The sequence below is a fragment of the Panthera onca genome, chromosome A3 (genome assembly GCF_046562875.1).
Source record: "Panthera onca isolate mPanOnc1 chromosome A3, mPanOnc1 haplotype 2, whole genome shotgun sequence".
In the NCBI taxonomy this organism is placed as follows: Eukaryota; Metazoa; Chordata; class Mammalia; order Carnivora; family Felidae; genus Panthera; species Panthera onca.
Genome location: NC_138341.1, coordinates 66568808 through 66589262, shown reverse-complemented (window position 1 = coordinate 66589262; position 20455 = coordinate 66568808). Strand labels below are relative to the sequence as shown.

At 41.0% G+C, this 20455-nt stretch overlaps 1 long non-coding RNA gene and 1 pseudogene across 1 annotated transcript in view; one reads left to right on the top strand and one right to left on the bottom strand.

Moving 5' to 3' along the window:
• The window catches only part of LOC144615815 (uncharacterized), a 40087-nt gene extending 19977 nt beyond the window's left edge, over positions 1–20110 (top strand). The window contains exons 3-4 of the long non-coding RNA XR_013554427.2: positions 17954–18149; positions 19660–20110. This is a non-coding gene — a long non-coding RNA (uncharacterized LOC144615815). The remainder of the gene's footprint in view (positions 1–17953; positions 18150–19659) is intronic.
• LOC132676889 (phospholipid phosphatase 2 pseudogene) lies at positions 5296–7170 on the bottom strand (annotated as a pseudogene).
• Positions 20111–20455: the final 345 nt, after the last annotated feature.

Here is a 20455-nt window from a genome sequence, read left to right as displayed (position 1 = left end):
CACATTTTATTTTAACAATAGCTATTCAAATGTATCTCTTTATACCATTGCATAGCACAGGAAAGTCATACATTAAAGTCATGGGTGTGAGGTTCATTTCGTCTTAACACCTAAACTATTTTGGGCTAAATCACTCATGTATTCTTTGATCAGAAATGGTGTGTACCTTGTGCAACCCCAAAATTAGTTATTTCATTTAAAAACAACATTTTAGGGGGTGCCTGGGTGGCTCAGTCGGTTGAGTGTCCAGCTTTGGCTCAGGTCACGATATCACGGTTTGTGGGTTAGGGCCCCGCTTCAGGCTCTGTGCTGACAGCTCAGAGCCTGGAGCCTGCTTCTGATTCTGTGTCTCCCTCTCTCTCTGCCCCTCCCCCATTCATGCTCTGTCTCTCTGTCTTAGAAATAAATAAACATTAAAAAAAATTAAAAAAAAAAAGAGGAGCTTCACTTCATGCCTTATTCGGTTACCAGTCACATCAAAAGTTCAGAAAAAATAATATAATTTCTTTACCAGTTTTCAAACCAATAATGAGTTGTTTCCCCATCATCTTCTAAATGTGACCAGTTTTTTGAGCATTATTATAAACTCATAGACTTCAACATATTTGATGTTTCCACCTATTACCACTATTATCCCCCTAATGCTCAAGTAGTTACACCTTTGGTCAATGGGAACCTCTCTAGATTGGTTCTTGGGTTCTTTTGGAGCAAGCCTAGTAGTCTTTGGTAACTTCCTCAACTATGTGACAGGATGCTTCAAGTCTCTCTTGTTCACTTCCTGCCCCAGACCTGAATCAGCCTGGCTCCTTTTAATGGGAGAGGTATTACAAGACCTTTATCAGGGCTCTGGGGATGTTCACTGCCCCTTGGTTGACCTGACCTTGACTCTGAAGTTTTAAATTTCTCAGACATACTAGTTGCTAACAGTGCAGACTCCAGGGGTAGACTGACTGCCTGGGTTTGAATCACAACTCTACCACTTATTAGGTATTCACTGGCCAGTTTATCAACTTCTCCATGCTTCAGCTCCTTCAATTATAAAAGGAGAATAATAATGCTACCTCAAGTCATAAGATCCTGGTGAGATTGAAATGAAGAAATGTATGTAAAATGCCTCGAATAGAGCCTGGCACAGAGGGCTGTGTAAAAGTTGGCCACTAACATTCTTACTACTGGGGGGCTCAGTCAGTTAAGCATCTGACTCTCAATTTCAGTTCAGGTCATGATCTCTTGGTTCACAGGTTCAAGCCCCGTGATGAGCCCCATGTTGGATTCCACACTGGCAGCACAGAGTCTGCCTGAGATTCTTCCTCTCCCTCTCTCTGCCTCTACACTGCTTGTGCTTGTGCTCTTTCTCTCTCTCAAAATAAATGAATAAACTTAAAAAAAAAATTCTTATTACTCATTTCTTTGTAGCCTTGTCATTTTGCCTGCTCACACCATAGGTCATCTGGGATGTAACACAGACTTACGTTTTATTCATATCTAGTGACACAGTGATTTATTAAAGAAAATTATTCTAACATTCCATCTGCAGCATTGGTCCCACTAATGTGTAGCTCTAAGTGATGCAACACTCACACATATTAGAACATTTCCTATAAAGGAATCCAAACTCAACAAAGCTAATGGCATTCATAAAGTTCCCAAGCACCCATGTACTTCCTGCTTTTTATGCTCGTTTGGAAAGGGGTAAATTGGCAGAATCCTGGCTGGGAGTGGCCCAACCGTGGAGTTAAGTTCTTATTTTGCACTGGGGGCCTTGCCAAGTCACATTTGTCTGGTCTTTCTTAGTTGAGCACAGGGAGCTATCAGAGATGGCATTCCCCAAAGTCCTCCAGCTCCCTTTTTAATCAAACTGGTAGAGCTTCAAGACGTATTGCAGATCACATAAATCTTAACACCGGTCCTGCTCTGGAAGCTCATCCTTATTAAAATCTTGATCCATTTAGCCATTTGCAATACAACTCTTTCTTCAGGTTTGAGAGGTTAAAGGCTTCAGGGCTGCTACCACTGACTGGTCAAATAAAGACAGCGAAAGGGAAACAGAAGCCCAGGGGGCTGGTTCCTTAGATCTCAACAAAGCCTCCTGGGACCTCTCTGGACCTGAAGACGCTACAGAGCCCTAATGTGAACAGTCTCTCAAGTGGTGATGCCATGAGTTCTTTAAGACAAAGACATTTGTTTGCAATTTTACACACTTGCATCACTGACATATAATTGCACTGTGACTGCATCAGCCCTGGCCAGAAATTCCCAGGATGCCCCAAGATCTATCACTGCTTAAACAAAAATTTACTCACTTGCTTTAATTTTTTTTCCTCTTTTTGTGTCTTATTGCACTGTCAGCATTTTTCAAGTAGCTGCTTGTCAATAAGATGACATGCCATTCAGATGACATTTGAAGCACTTTAAAAATAATGATTGTAACACAAATGTTTGTCAACAGGGAAGTTGTAGACAAAAAATGGTGACTGACATAATGGAAACTATTTGGTCACTAAAAATAATAAAGTGGATCTTTAGGTATTGATACTTAAAGATATCTTTAGGGGTGCCTGGGTGGCTCAGTCGGTTAAGCGTCTGACTTCGGCTCAGGTCATGATCTCACAGTTTGTGGGTTCAAGCCCCGCATCGGGCTCTGTGCTGACAGCTTAGAGCCTGGAGCCTGCTTTGGATTCTGTGTCTCCCTCTCTCTCTGTTCCTCCCCCGCTCATGCTCTGTCTCTCTCTCTCTCCTTCAAAAATAAATAAAAACATTAAAAAAATTTTAACAAAAAAAGATATCTTTAGGTATTAAGAGAACCAAAAGGAGTTTCAAAACAGTATGTATAGTAGGATCATATTTTAGTAAGATAATAATTCTCATACATCTTGGTATAAAAATCTGAAGAAAGATAGCTCAGGCTGACAATAGGGGCTATTTTCAGGGATGAAATTATAATAGATTTTTCTTATATATTTCTATACTCTTTAGAATTTCTTATGAATAAGTATTACTTTTTCAATCAGAAAAAAATATTTTTAAAAAACCAGGGTTATTATAATATGTGCAAAAGAGCAAAAGAATATATCATTAATTTTATTAATTATATATTAATTTTAATATTATTAGTGAGATTTTTCATGGCAGTTTCTCAGTTGAGTAAGTTTCTGTGAAAATAGCTGTTATTATTACTATAATAACTGGTGTAAAAAATAAACTCAAAATGGATGAGAGACCTAAATGTGAGACAGGAAACCATCAAAACCCTAGAGAAGAAAGCAAGCAACAACCTCTTTGACCTTAGTCACAGCAAGTTCTTGCTCAACACATCTCTGAAGGCAAGGGAATTAAAAGCAAAAATGAACTATTGGGACCTCATCAAGATAAAAAGCCTCTGCACTGCAAAGGAAACAATCAACAAAACTAACAGGCAACTGACAGAATGGGACAAGATATTTGAGAATGACATATTGGATAAAGGGTTAGTATACAAAATCTATAAAGAACTTACCTAACTCAATACCCAAAAAACAAATAATCCAGTGAAGAAATGGGAAGAAAACATGAATAGACACTTTTCCAAAGAAAACATCCAGATACCCAAAAGACACATGAAAAGATGCTCAACATCACTCATCATCAGGGAAATACAAATCAAAACCGTACTGAGATATCACCTCACACCAGTCAGAGTGGCTAAAAGTAACAACAGATGCTGGCGAGGATGTGGAGAAACAGGAACCCTCTTGCACTGCTGGTGGGAATGCAAACTGGTGCAGCCGCTCTGGAAAACAGTATGGAGGTTCCTCAAAAAATTAAAAATAGAGCTACTCTATGACCCATCAATAGCACTACTAGGAATTTATCCAAAGGACACAGGAGTGCTGATGCATAGGAGTACATGTTCCCCAATGTTTATAGCATTGCTTTCAACAATAGCCAAATTATGGATCAACTGATGAATGGATAAAGAAGATGTAGTTTGTATATACAATGGAATACTACTTGGCAGTGAGGAAGAATAAAATCATGCCATTTGCTGCAATGTGGATGGAACTGGAAGGTATTAGACTGACTGAAATAAGACAGTCAGAGAAAGACAAATATCATATGTTTTCATTCATATGTGGATCTTGAGAAACTTAACAGAAGACCATGGGGGAAGGGAAGGGGGGAAAATAGTTACAAACAGAAAGGGAGGGAGGCAAACCATAAGAGACTCTTAAACACAGAGAACAATCTGAAGGTTGATAGGGAGGTGGGGGAGAGGGGAAAATGGGTGATGGGCATTGAGAAGGGCATTTGTTGGGATGAGCACTGGGTATTGTATGTAAGCAACAAACCACGGAAATCAACCGCATAAACCAAGAGCACACTTTACACACTGTATGTTAGCCAATTTGACAATAAATTATATTTCAAAAGATTACTATAATAACTGGTATAGGAAAAAAAACAGTATAACTAACCCTCACTGAATCCAAAACAATTTAGTATAGGGTTTTTTGGATTGTTTTGGGTTTTTTTATGTTTACCAGCTTATGAAAGGATGTGATAACTACGAATCAACAGCAAGATGAAGAGATACATAGGGTGAGGACCAAGGAAAAGAGTACACTGCCCTCCCCATACCTCTAAACCACAGTACTGCAACCAGCTACTCTGATGCCTAACTCAGCTGAGCCCCCAACAAGGAGCATCTCAGAATGGCTCAGTGCTCAGAATGGCCATAAAGAATAGAGGCTGACAGGGGTGCCTGGGTGACTCAGTTGGTTAAGCAATGGACTCTTAATTTAGCTCAGGTCATTATCTCACAGTAGTGAGCTCAAGCCCCATGTCCCTCTCTGGGATGAGTGTGGAGCCTGCTTGGGATTCTCTCTCTCCCTCTCTCTCTGCCCCTCCCCCACTTGCACTCTCTCTCTCTCTTTCTCTAAATAAATAAATAAACGTTAAAAAAAGAGTGAGAATAGAGACTGACACCATTTGTCAAGCAAACACTCTATTTTATTGGAAGTCCACATATACACATACATTGCACTTTACAAAAAAAGCATCTATCTGGATCTCTTGCTTCCCTCTAATTCAATATAGGAGGGTTCTAAGGGAAATAAGAGGACAAGGTCCCCCTTCCAAAATGCTGGGGCTGCCCTGTGCATCCCCAGGCCCCTGGCCCCATGCACAAGAGGTGGGGTTAGTGGAAACCCCGCTGGCAGCCAGCATGGGGCACCCAGAGCCTATCCAGAGCCCTCATCACCAGCCAGGACCATGAACACACTGAGCCCTAGTTGGACACAGAGACAGGCACCTGACTCAGGAGGAGGAGACAGGGTACCCGGGTGGTTGTGGTCAGCCTCACTCAGGGTCAGGGTCAGGGTCAGGGTCAGGGTCAGTGACAGTCTGGGCTTCAGTCCCAGCTCCTCCTCCTCCAGGTAGCGCTATGGAGGCCAGGCCTTGAAGAAGTTAGAAATGTAGCTAACGGTGAGGCCAGCCACCAGCATCCCCTGCAGGAGGCCAACAAGGACATAACTCGATTGGTGCTTATGGTCAGACACATGGCTATAGTCAACATAGGGTGCAAAGGCCATGAGGAAGAACTGCACTGTGGGCCCCAGAAGCTGTGCTCACTTAGGGCAGAGCCATGCCTGCCTGTGCATAGAGCACCACAAACAACCCAAAGGAGGAGTGTCCGGAGTAGAAAGACATTCTGGACTCGGTGATGTTACTAGGCTTTCCCTACACATCTTCTCCACATGCAGGTAGACAGAGCAGTTGAAGTGGCTCAAGTCAGGGTCACACTTAGCCAGGAAGTTGGGCCACAGATGGCCTATCATGACCTTGGCCAGGTCTGCCAGTGACTGACTCATTGCAGCCCTAAACAGGAATTTTCTCAACACCTTATAGAAGTCAGCCACTCTGTTGTTGAAGTTGGAGTGGGAATAGAGGCAGTCTGTGTGCACCAGGCAGGCCTCCTTGGTTGAGACAAGGATGATGGTGGCTGTGATGGTGACCTCTGGCCATGAACTCGTGGGTGTCTGGACAGTAGGCATACCGGATGGAGTCTTCTCTGCAGTAGAGGCCATGCTTATATGGAGCGTTCACAAGAGTCACGATGGCAAAAGGCAAAGAGGCCCCATTCCATGCCACCTCCGTGACCCCCGATGCCAGTCCCAGTGCATCCCATAGCACCCTGACCGGCCACAGGGTCACATGGCTGCTGAGCCAGTAGTATATGCTTTATACATATTTAAAACCAAATGGAATTTAAAACTCTGGTATCTGTAGAACAATGAACAAACCATACTTATTCATTAAACATGTATTTCCATTAGAAGTATGTGCCAGGCAGGGGTGCCTGGGTGGCACAGTCGGTTGGGCGTCCGACTTCAGCCAGGTCACAATCTCGCGGTCCATGAGTTCGAGCCCCGCGTCAGGCTCTGGGCTGATGGCTCAGAGCCTGGAGCCTGTTTCCCATTCTGTGTCTCCCTCTCTCTCTGCCCCTCTCCCGTTCATGCTCTGTCTCTCTCTGTCCCAAAAATAAATAAACGTTGAAAAAAAAAATTAAAAAAAAAAAAAGAAGTATGTGCCAGGCAATGTGTTAGGTGTGTAAGAACTAGGTATACAGTGAGAGAGAAGATAAACTTGCTTCAGAAGATGGCAGAGGAGGAAGATCCTGAGCCACCTCTTCCTACAGACACACCAAGGCTACAACTTCATACAGAACACCTTGCTCCGAAAAAACACCTGAAGACAATTAAAAAAACAGTGGTGCTGGTAGGCACCGCTTTTCTTGCCCTCCTTCAGCCTTCCTGGCCAGACACTGGTAGGCACCAATTCTGACACTCTCCATCACCTTGTTAGCACCACTGGCTCTGCCCTGGCATTCCCCTATGGACCCATCCTGCCCAACATGCCCACTGTAGGTGCCCCTCCAAAGAGGCTCCCATCCTGCTACACCCAACAGGCGGCCTTGGCCAGGACCAGTACCCCTCAAAGGTGACACCTGCCCCAGAGAGGAAGAGCAACAGTAATGGCCTGGCCTCATGGTCGGACCATACCATGGGCTAACCCCACCTACCCTCATGCCTACAGCAGCCATAACTGGGCCTCTAAGCTGTCCAGGCCAGGGTCAGCCCTGCCCACCAGTGTGCCTGCAGCAATCAGCCCAACCACAACAGGAGGGCTCATGTAGCCCATATAGGAAACACTCCTGGAATGCTTTATTCTGGTGACTGGGAGGATTGGGCTTCTGGGCCCCACCAGACTCCTATGTAAGGCCACCACCTTCGAGACCAAGAAACATAGCCAACCTACCTAGTACCTAGGTATCAACAGTACAAGTCAGACAAAAAAAAAGAGACAGAAGAATATGTTCCAAATGAAAAAAAAAGAAGACCGAAAAAAAAGAAGACCAAAAAAAAAAGAAGACCATGGAAAACAAAACAAAACAAAAAAAACCCCACAAACAACAACAACGACAAAAACCTAAATGAAACAAGTTCAAAGTAATGGTCATAAAAATGTTCACTAAACTTGGGAGAAGAATAGATGAATTCAGTGAGATATTCAAGAAGGAGATAGAAAATATAAAAAAGAACCAATCAGAGCTGAAGAATACAATAACTGAAATGAAAAATATACTAGAATCCACAGCAGATTAGAAGGATGCAGAAGAACAGATCAGTGATCTAAAAGTCTATGTAATGTAGACCAATGGAATAGAATAGAAACCCCAGAACTAGACCCACAAAAGTATGGCCAACTCATCTTTGACAAAGCAGGAAAGAACATCCAATGGAAAAAAGACAGTCTCTTTAACAAATGGTGCTGGGAGAACTGGACAGCAACATGCAGAAGGTTGAAACTAGACCACTTTCTCACACCATTCACAAAAATAAACTGAAAATGGATAAAGGACCTGAATGTGAGACAGGAAACCATCAAAACCCTAGAGGAGAAAGCAGGATAAGACCTCTCTGACCTCAGCCATAGCAATCTCTTACTCGACACATCCCCAAAGGCAAGGGAATTAAAAGCAAAAATGAATTACTGGGACCTTATGAAGATAAAAAGCTTCTGCACAGCAAAGGAAACAACCAACAAAATTAAAAGGCAACCAACGGAATGGGAAAAGATATTTGCAAATGACATATCGGACAAAGGGCTAGTATCCAAAATCTATAAAGAGCTCACCAAACTCCACACCCGAAAAACAAATAACCCAGTGAAGAAATGGGCAGAAAACATGAATAGACACTTCTCTAAAGAAGACATCCGGATGGCCAACAGGCACATGAAAAGATGCTCAACGTCGCTCCTTATCAGGGAAATACAAATCAAAACCACACTCAGATATCACCTCACGCCAGTCAGAGTGGCCAAAATGAACAAATCAGGAGACTATAGATGCTGGAGAGGATGTGGAGAAACGGGAACCCTCTTGCACTGTTGGTGGGAATGCAAACTGGTGCAGCCACTCTGGAAAGCAGTGTGGAGGTTCCTCAGAAAATTAAAAATAGACCTACCCTATGACCCAGCAATAGCACTGCTAGGAATTTACCCAAGGGATACAGGAGTACTGATGCATAGGGGCACTTGTACCCCAATGTTTATAGCAGCACTCTCAACAATAGCCAAATTATGGAAAGAGCCTAAATGTCCATCAACTGATGAATGGATAAAGAAATTGTGGTTTATATACACAATGGAGTACTACGTGGCAATGAGAAAGAATGAAATATGGCCCTTTGTAGCAATGTGGATGGAACTGGAGAGTGTGATGCTAAGTGAAATAAGCCATACAGAGAAAGACAGATACCATATGTTTTCACTCTTATATGGATCCTGAGAAACTTAACAGAAACCCATGGGGGAGGGAAAGGAAAAAAAAAAAAAGAGGTTAGAGTGGGAGAGAGCCAAAGCATAAGAGACTCTTAAAAACTGAGAACAAACTGAGGGTTGATGGGGGGTAGGAGGGAGGGGAGGGTGGGTGATGGGTATTAAGGAGGGCACCTTTTGGGATGAGCACTGGGTGTTGTATGGAAACCAATTTGACAATCAACTTCAGATATTGGAAAATAAATAAATAAATTAATTAATTAATTAATTAAATTAAATAAAAAAGAAAAGAAAAAATAAATAAATAAAAGTCTGTGTAATGGAAATCATCCAAGCTGAACAGCACAAAGAGAAAAGAATTTTTATTATGTTTTAACATTTTAATTTATTTTTGAGAGACAGAGCACAAGTGGGGGAGGGACAGAGAGACACAGAATCCGAAGCAGGCTCCAGGCTCTGAGCTGTCAGCACCAAGCCCTCCAAGGGGCTCGAATTCACAAATCACAAGATCATGACCTGAGCCGAAGTTGGAAGCTTAACCAACTGAGCCACCCAGGTGCCTTTAGAGAAAAGAATTTTTTAAAAAATGAGGATAGGTTAAGGGACCTCTGGTACAACATCAAGTGTATTACCATTCTCATTTTAGGAAGCACAGAGAGCCCTACACAATCATGAACCCAAAAAGACCCACACCAAGACACCTAATAATTAAAATATCAAAAATTATAATGAGAGAATCTTAAAAGCAGCAAGAAAATGTAAATAGTTACATACAAAGAAGCATCCATAAGGCTATCTGCTGATTTTCAGCAGAAATTTTGCAGGCCAGAGGGAGTGTCATGATATATTCAAAGTGCTACAAACCCACAACCAAAAATACCCTACCCAGCAAATTTTTCATTCAGAATTGAAGGAGAGACAAAGTGTGTCCCAGACAAATAAAAGTTAAAGAAGTTTAATACCACTAAACCGGCCTTATAAAGAATGCTAAAGGGACTTCTTTAAGCAGAAAAGGAACGGAAGTAAGAAAATTATGAAAGAAAAAACCCACTGGTAAAAGCAAACATATAGTAAAGGCAGTAGATTAACCACTTATAAAGCTAATATGAGGGTTAAAAAACAAAAGCAGTAAAACCAACTCTATCTACAATAATTAGTCAAGGGATACACAAAATGAAAAGATATAAAATATGATATGTATATGTAAAATTATAGTGCTTTTAGAATGTGTTTGAACTTACATGACCATCAACTTAAAATAGACTGCTATATAATAGGACATTACATATAAACCTCATGGTAACCACAAAACAAAAACCTATAATAGATCCACAAAAAGTAAAGAGAAAGGAATCCAAGCATACACATACAAAATACACATACACACATACAAAATACAAAAATAAACACAACATACAAAAATAAAGCCAAATGGATTAAAGACCTAAAGACCTTTATACCTAAAGGTATAAACTTAGACCTTATATAAAGATACAAGACCTGAAACCATGGAACTCCTAAAAGAAAACATAGGCAGTAAACATTCTTGAACGTTGGTCTTACCATTGTTTTTTTGGATCTGTCTTCTCATGCAAAGGCAACAAAAGCAAAAATAAACTGCTGGGACTACATCAAACTAAAAAGTTTTGCAAGTGAAGAAAACCATCCACAAAATGAAAAGACTACCTACTAAACAGGAAAAAATATTTGCAAATGACACATCTAATAAAGGGTTAATATCCAAAATATATTAGGAACTCATACAACTCAACGTCCCCCAAAAAACCAATCTGATTAAAAAAAATGTAGAGGATCTGAACAGACATTTTTCCAGAAAAGAAATACGGATGGCAAACAGACACACTGAAAAGATGCTCAACATCACTAATCATTAGGGAAATGTAAATTAAAACCACAATAAGATATTACCTCATACCAACCAGAATGGCTAGTGTCAAAAAGAGAAGAAATAACAAGTGTTGGTGAGTAAGTGGAGAAAATGGAACCCTCATGCACTGTTGGTGGGAATGTAAATTGGTACAGCCATTATGAAAACAGTATGGAGGTTATTCAAAAAATTAAAAATAGAAATACCATATGATCCATCAATTCTACTTCTGGATATTTCCCAGGTGAAAATGGAAACACTAATTTGAAAAAATATATGCACTCGATGTTTACTACAGCATTATTTACAATAGCTAAGATATGGAAGCTACCTAAGTCTCCATCAATAGAAAATGGATAAAGACCAGGTGGTACATATATACAATGGAATATTACTCAGCCATATAAAAGAATGAGGTCTTATCATTTATGACAACGTGGGTGGAGCCAGAGGGTATTATACTAAGTGAAATAAGTCAGACAGAGAAAGACAAATATCATATGATTTCATTTACACTTGGAACCTAAAACAAAACAAAACAAAAACAAACTCATAAATACAGAGAACAAACTGGTGTTTGCCAAGGGGATGGTGAAATGGGTGAAATAGATGAGAGGCATTCAGAGGTACAACTTTGCAGTTATAAAGGAGATAAGTCAGGTGTGTCAAGTACAGCACAGAGAATATAGTTAATAATGCTATAGTAATGTTTTATGATGATAGACTGTAACTACATTAATCATGATGAGCATCTCTTGATATATATGTCAGATCATTGTGTTATACACATAAAACTACTATAATATTATCTGTCAACTATACTTCAATAAATAAAAACAAACTCGGTTTCATACCATATTATGGTATGAACCAGCCCTGTGCATAATCCTGAAGCATTATCAGAAATAAACTAGAATTACTGCATGTGAATAAATAATAAGCAAATAAGTTAACTGTACTTCTACTCAAATTTTTATTACTAAGTGAATTTTTCCTTTCAATAAGGGCTAAGTGACTAACATGCATTATCTCATCAGCATATTCAAATTTCACAAAATCATCACTCACTGTGATATATAGTTTGATACTTATAAATAAAATATAAAATAAGAAGAACAGAAATAGACGAGAAGGCTTATCTTCTTTCCTGTTAGTATTTCAGTCATAGATGTGACCTCTGGATACTAAGGACATTTTTAAAAAGTCTCTGGTCTTATTTTGAATTACAAAATTAACAAATCAATTTTAAAAAATCATCAACACCAACTTCCTTAAAAATGAGATGTTTTAGGGACACCTAGGTAGCTCAGTCGGTTAAGCATCCGACTTTGGCTCAGGTCATGATCTCAGTGTCTGTGGGTTTAAGCACCACATCAGGCTCTGTGCTGACAGTTTGGAGCCTGGTGCCTACTTTAGATTCTGTGTTTCCCTCTTTCTCTGCCCCTCCCCTGCTTGTGCTCTGTGTCTCTCTCTCTTAAACATACATTAAAAAAAATTTTTTTTTTAATGAGATGTTCTTATTTTATAACCTACGGTTCCAGGGGCACCTGGGTGGCTCAGTCGGTTGGGCAGCTGACTACAGCTCAGGTCATGATCTTGCCAGCTGTGAGCTCGAGCCCTGCGAAGGGCTCTGTGCTGAGAGCTCAGAGCCTGGAGCCTGCTTCTAATTCTGTGTCTCCCTCTCTCTGTCTCTGTCTCTCTCTCAAAAATAATAAACATTAAAAAAAAAATTTAAACATAACCTATGGTTCCAATCATGTCCACATTCTTCAGTCCTTCCTTTCGAACAGATGACGATTTAGGGGACAAGGGAAGGGAGCATGAACGTATCAAGTGAAATAGAACTGAACTTAATATTTGCAGAATTGGACTTCCTTGCAGATGCTCATCTGCTGTTACTCTAGGCCAAGGTTCAGCGGACTTTTGCTATAAAGGGCCCAGACAGTAAATGTTTTGGGCTTTGTGGGCCAGGCGGTCTCTGTCCTGATGGGGTTCAGGACACAATGCTCTAAAATACGGCGCCTTGGCCTATTAAATATCTTAAGCTGAAGACATAATTTAAAAAATGGCAAAAGCAGGAAGTTCCCCAGATCTCCCCCCACTTGTATTTCTTTCATGAAAGAGTCATAAAATTTATTTCCAGGAGGAAAGAAGACATTCTTATCACCAGCAGCAGGGAATGTAGGACCAAGAAGCCTGTATACATAAACCTTGTTAAACTAACTCTTACCTTCCTAGTTACTTCTTCCCCCTTTACCACCTCTAGCCAAGCATCTCTGTCTCCTCAATTCTTCACAAATTTACTGGGTTTTTGTCTCAAAGTTGTAAAGTCTTCCTACTCTGGTCACGCCGGGTCTTCATTCTCCTGTGAAATCTTCCATGTAAAGATTCGATAAAGCCTGTATGATTTTCTCCTGTTAATCTATTAATCCTAACAAACATCAGTTTAATTTGCAGACCTAATCAGGGACCCTAAGAAGGTCAAAGAAAACTTCTTCCTTCCCTACCATCAAAATGGCTTAACCCTGCTCTTGTAGCACAGAAGCAGCCATCGTCTATACATAAACAAATGGCCATGACTATTTTTCAATAAAATGTTTTTTATTGACACTAAAAATTTAATGTTATATAATTTTCACATGTCATGAAATCCTATTCTTCTCCTTTTCTTTTTTTTTCAATCCTTTAAAAATGTAAAATCCATTCTTCACTGGCAGGCCTTATAAAGATCAGGCGGTAGGCAGATGACCATGGCCATAAGTTGGCAGCCTCTGCTCTAGGCCAGCACTTGATACTTAGAATCTGTTGCTTCTCTGGAGTCCTGGAATTGAGGGCTAGGGAATAGTGGAAGGAATCCAAGATATTTGGAAACAAAACATCATAGTGTTACTTTTCTAAAAACAAATTTAAGGGGTACCTGGGTGGCTTGGTTGGTTGAGCAACCAACTTTTTTTTTTTTTTTTTTTTTTTGCAAGCGTCTCTCTTTTTTTAATGTTCCTGAATTTTATTTTATTTTATTGTTTATTTAGAGATAGCTTCTTAGCCTTTTGGCTAAGATCAAGTGTATTTATTTATTCCGACTGGGGCGGGGGGTGGTGGGGGAGGGACAGAGAGAATCCCAAGCAGGCTCCTTGCTGTTAGCAAAGAGCCTGACATGGGCTCTATCTCAGGAACCATGAGATCATGACTTGAGTCGAAATCGAGAGTTGGACGCTTAACCAGCTGAGCCCCAGGTGCCCCTTAAGCATCTGACTCTTGATTTCAGTTCAGGTCATGATCCCAGGGTCATGGGATTGAGCCCAGCATTGGGCTCCTTGCTGAGTATGGCATCTGCTTGCAATTCTCTCTCTCTCTCTCTCTCTCTCTCTCTCTCTCTCTCACCTGCTCTCACTCCTGATCTCTCTCCTTCAAAAAACAAACAAATAAAATTTAAGCAGCTTCATTAATCCAAAAGGTTACTATCATAACATCTGTTTTTAAACCAAGTTTAGAAAGCATTTTAAGAAATAATGAGTTTTTAAAAGGCAGCTCTAGGGGCATCTGGGTGGCTTAGTTGGTTAAGCATGGGACCCTCGATCTCTGCTCAGGTCAAGATGTCACAGTTTTGTGAGTTCAAGCTCTGAGTCAGGCTCTGTGCTGACCTCGAGGTGCCTGCTTGGGATTCTCTCCCTCTCTCCCCGGCTTGTGCTGTCTCTGTCCCTCTCAAAGTAAATAAATAAACTTAAAATAATAATAACAATAAAATAAAAGTCAGTTCTGAATGAAAGAGCTGTTCATTCTTCCCCATTTTTCTTGCTGGACATGGGGGAATAGTCATTAAAAAATAAAAATAAAAACAAAACTTTCCCTAATTAATAGGTGAGAAATTCCATATCCTTGTTGTTTTCATTTAATTTTCTTAATTACTACTCATACGGAATTTTTTCCTACTCATAAGCCATTTATATTTCTCTTTTTGTTAATTGTTCATTGCCTTTTGCCCATTTTTCTATTAAAATATTTTTTTTCTAATTTATTGTGAGTTCTTCATGTTGCCATTAACCTTTTATCTCTATAAGTGACAAGCATTTCCCTATTCTCCCTTGCTCTTTTATTTTGTGTAGGATGGTTATGATAGTTCATCTTATTATAGTCAGAAGCAATCTTTCCTTTTACATTTTCTTTTTTAAATTTTTTTAATACTTATTTATTTTTCAGAGAGAGACAGAGAGGCAGAGTGCAAGTGGAGAGGAACAGAGAGAAAGGGAGACACAGAATCCAAAGCAGGTGCCAGGCTCTGAGCTGTCAGCACAAAGCTCGATGCGGGGCTCGAACTCACAAACCATGAGATCATGACCTGAGCCGAAGTCAGATGTTCAAATGACTGAGTCACCCAGGCGCCCCACATTTTCTCTTTTTTATGTTTAAAATGAACTTCCCCATTTCAAGATCACATAAATATTCAATTATATTTTCTACTATTTGGGGAACTGTATTCTTTAATGTTAAGCTGTTAGGATTTGGAATTTAGCTTGGTGTATACGGTGGGGAGCTACAGTAATATTTTCCCAGAAAGCTCACCTATTTTCCTGTCAGGATTGCCCCACTTGGGAGAGGGCTCACATTCCTATCAATTCCTAATTGTTCCCTTTGCCCCTCATCCCCTATGGTTCTTCTTTCTTTCTCAAGGCATAATTCTCTGTGTAATCCCCTCTATTGTACCACACTGTAAGCTCCTTGAAAGCTGGCACTGAGTTTTATTCATCTTTGTATCCACCAGAGCCCTCATCCAGGGCCTCACATTTGTGGAAAGAAAGAAAGAGTGATGGCAGCTCTGAGCCCTCCCCCCATGTCTCTGCTCCTTCTCCCAGAGGGAGGGCAGATCAAACCTCACAGCGAGGAAGGGACTGCCTGCCCCCATGCATCTGGGGGATTTGCGGTAGCCACGAGTCCAAGGCAGCTCTTATTTAAACACAGCTGGTATTTATAGAAAGAGGTCATGTACTCCAGGCTGAACAGATACTGAAGTGAAGAGAGATGTCAGTCAGGCTCTGGGTAGACAAAGGGTACTCTGGGCATCTACAGCCCTCATGTCTGTATCAGGAATGTCCATGCCACTCCCTGGACAAACACAGATCCCAAGGCAGGATTCCTCCCCCTGACCAATTATGATCACAAAACCAGAGATTGTGAGATACTTCTGAGTGACTCAGGAAAGGCTACATGGGGTGCACCCAATTCGGAACAACCTCATCATGACTTCTGCTACCTTAGAGCTTGTGTTTTAACTATAAGTCATACTTTTCTTATCATGTTAAATACAGTTACATATGTATGTATGCATACACACACACACACACACACACACACACACACACACAGAGTTTTGGGGAAGTGTGAGTAAGCATTTAAAAATATTGGCCTATTTCTGTTGTATTCTCCAAATTCCAAGCTGTTGAGCACTTAGTAACTTGAGTGCCTATTTCCTGCCACAGTGGAGAGGGAGCAGGATAGAGGATGAACCTGGAATTCTACTGGTGTGCGTGTGTGTGTGTGTATGTGTGTGTCTGTGTGTGTGTGTGTGTGTGTGTGTGTGAGAGAGAGAGAGAGAGAGAGAGAGAGAGAGAGAGAGAGATCGAGAACCAAAATTTATTGGGGGCAGAGAGTCTCTTGCTAGCTATAGGTGGGTGGTGTTTTTTGTTGTTGTTATTGTTTTGTTTTTACTATACTTCGAAATTTATTTATTTATTTTGAAAGAGAGAGGGGGAGAAGGGGCAGAGAGAGAGGAAAGAGAGAATCACAAGCAAGCTCTGTGCTGTCAGTGCAGAGCCCAATGTGGGACTTGAACTCATGAACCGTGAAATCACGACCTGAGCTGAAATCAGGAGTTGGATGCTTAACCAACTGAGCCACCGAGGCACCCCTATTTTTACTGTACTTTGAGTACAGGGGTCAGGGAGAGTAGCTCCGGGGGCGGTTGGTGATTGGAGAAGCTATGCTAATATAAGTGGATTTGGAAATAAAAACCATTAGGCCTTTTCTCTACCCTTACCTATCTCTCATGTCTTATTACTCTGATCCCCAAAAGAAATAAATAACGGACCAACTTCTAAAACCAGAATTGCAAAAAATACTAAGAATAGAGGATCTACAGGGACAGTTATATTCCCCAGAGAATAGCTCCAGGAGCTCTGTGTTAAATATGTTCTTAAGAAAATGGCAAAGACAAGGTCAAGGCCAGAAGCTTTTTCAAAAGTGACAACAGGCTCTGCTCCAAGTACCATTTCTGAATCATGAGAAGTGAAGTTGCTTAAAGTCTACAGGTTGAACTATTATTTTTAAGTATTCCCAGTATATGAAATGTTTCAGCCATAATTCCTTTTTTTATATACTTTATTTATTTATTTATTTATTTATTTATTTATTTTAATTTACATCTGAGTTAGCATATAGTGCAACAATGATTTCAGGAGGAGATTCTTTTAATGTCCCTTACCCATTTAGCTCATCCCCCCTCCCAAAACCCCTCCAGTAACCCTCTGTTGGTTCTCTATATTTAAGAGTCTCTTATGTTTTGTCCCCCTCCCTGTTTTTATATTTTTTCCAGCCATAATTCTTAAAACACCGATAAACTATAATCTCCTAGAATCTTGAAATTTAAAAAAAAAGCTATATACAAAAGAGTGCTAAATTCCTTTTAAAATGTAGTAAATATCCATGGGGCACCTGAGTGGCTCAGTCATTTAAGCGTCTGACTTCAGCTCAGGTCATAATCTCACGGTTTGTAAGTTGGAGTCCCGTGTCAGGCTCTGGGCTGACAGCTCAGAGCCTGGAGCCTGCTTCAGATTCTGTGTCTCCCTCTCTTTCTGCCCCTCCCCTGCGCAAACTCTGTCAATGTCTCTCTCAAAAATAAATAAACATTAAAATAAATAAATAAATAAAATGCAGTAAACGTCCAACATCACAAGCCATAATGCAAAGTTTACCAAGTGGATACTGCCATGGGAGAAAGTCCCGGAACAGCTTGGGCCCTTCAATAATAGATGCAAAGTTAGGGAAGTGTCAACACTGACAATAAATTGCTCAGGGCAACTCAAGCCCAGCTTCTACTCCACTGCTCGCTTCTGGTACTGCCCATTCCTCACATTTCTCCCATGCTACAGAAGAACCAACACATGCTGTATCAAGTAGCTAGGTGGGCCCTGAATAGAAAATACACAGCTCAGCTTCAATGAGAATGTTTGACCCTGGAATTTTTTATTACAGATATTCACCAACCATTCTGATGAAACACTTTTTAGAAAAGGAAGAGCTTGAGCAGGATGAATATTTTGCTGGAGCAAGAGGGTCTTACCGTGTAGGCCCCACATTAGGAGTTCGTTGGGAGAAAAGCAACACCCAAGAAGTGACTCAGAGCATGTGTGGCCTGGGCGCCTGGCAGGACACAGGATCTTCAGACAGAGTAAATATCCTCTAAACATTTGAAAATGAGAATTACTCAGTCAAGGAAGGAGGAGACTGAAGGAATGCCCAAATAAAACCTCAGACCTGGGGAAGGATATTATTTATTCCCTGGTGGGGATTGGGGGGGACTGTTTGCCTCTTCACTGAAGAGTGAGACATTCAGCTTACACCCATAAGCAATAACAGAAAACTTTGGGTAAAGAAGGGATGTTAAATAATGGAACAAATTATCAAAACAATAATCTGGAATCTCAGTTTCAGAGGGTCTCTCTCATCAATAGTAAGAACAATTATAGAGGTGCCTGGCTGGGTCAGTCAGTTGAGCATGCAACTCTTGGTCTTGGGGCTGTGAGTTTGAGCCCCATTTTGGGGGTAGAGATTAAAAAAAAATCGAGGAAGGAAGGAAGGAAGGAAGGAAGGAAGGAAGGAAGGAAGGGCAAACAATTGTGGCTATAAATGACAGAAGGGTAGACCAGATGACTCCTTAGCATTCCTTCCCACCCTTCATTTTCTTATGATAGGTATTTACCCAAGGTTACAATAATATCAAAAGAAGCAAAACAATCAGGAATGCCTTGTGACCTATCAGAGCCAATAAAGGATAGAAAAAAATTCTTGCTGATAAAGAAAACAAATGTTCCCAAACAGCATTTCCTGATTACTTATCAATAATGCACACCAATGTCAATCTATCTTAAGAGACATATACATCCATTTGGATCCTTTTTTATTTGCCTCATTCTTTAAATAAATGCCAAATGTGTTCACAATAAAATCAAGAGCCAACCTCAAAGCAGGAAAAATACATATTATTCAAAGTATATATATATATATATATATACACATTATCTTTCTCTTTTCTCTTTACTTGCTTGCCTGCAAACCTTGGAAAATTTGCTAGTTGCAAAGTTGCTTTTTATTTTCCCCTAATTTTTCAGAGAATACTGAAGTATTTGTGTGAAAGAAACCACTTCACTTTATCCTTTCAAGATTTTAAATCAGAAAATAAGTACAGAGATGTGGGAAAGCATTTTTTGACAGCATCCTCATACCCCACACTCAAATAGACAGTGGAAGTAACAGAAACAAACATCCAGAGCAACTATGGAAAACAGATCTCACGGCACAGTCCTTATTGTGGGTCACTTCCTTTTGTGACACCCCACTCAGTCTCAGGCAGAAATAAGTGTTTTCCACTCTTGTTCCCATAATTTCACTTTGAGTGCATGTGCAGGTAGGGAGTGGGGAGGGGAGGATTGTTCCCCCCCCCCCCCCATCCAGGACCACTCTAGTAGCTTTCCCTTCACAGCCACCTCCCTCCCTCTGCTGGGTGTCAGAGACTACCCACAAGGACCCACACAGGAGGGTGTCTGGGGCTGTTCAAGAGGTAAGAGTCCCCACTGGGTAGTTTGGGTGGGGTTCAAAAAAATTAAAGCCCAATTGTAGGGCCAGGTGGGTGGTAAGAGTTTAATAAATGTTAACACCCACCCCACCCTTCCTTCTTCCAGACACATTGAACAGAAATATGCACTAAAATCCCCTTGAAAAATATTCTGTATGCCACGGCCATTCATCTTCCCGACTGCTGCCTGCCTTTTGTCTTGGTGACTGGCTTAGACCCTGCAGTATGACTCAGCGTGAAGTCTGGCTTTGTGGGCAGGCTCAGCTCTAAAAACTGCTTTAACTACCAGAGGCAGCTGATTGCAATGGGCCTCTGGGGACCCTGCTCCAAGGGTCAAAAGAAAGTGAACACTGGAGCCATATCTTCCAATTCAGTGCTACTGAAATCAAGAAAAAGCATACCTAGCCCTGGAAAGAGCTCAGGCGCCAGTCCCGAGAGGCTGCTGGGTAAGCTTGCTTAGGACTCCACCAGGCCCATCCTACTAGCTTCCGACTGGGCTGTCATGATGATGATGGTAACAACAAATCTAGTAACAAAGGCAGTACTGACTGAACGCTTTTTATTTGCTAAACCCTTGGCATAGGGTGCCTCATTTACCACCCCCCATAGCAACCCTGGAAGATGGAGAGTGAAATTCTCATTTAACAGATGAAGAAAGTCAAGGTCATAGAGCCTAAAGTCAAGCAGTGATTAAGCAGGATTTGAGCTCAGACCTGGAAGGTTAGCAGTCCAGACACCTAACCACTTCAACACCACTGGCTTTAGAAAAGCTGAGCTATCCACACCAGTATGGCTCTAAATCTAAGCACACAGGGGAAAGGATAGGAAGCAAGCCCCCCCCCCCCCAAATTGACCTGTGATATTTTTATAGAGTAGCATCTCCCCAGGCACTGTCCCTCCAG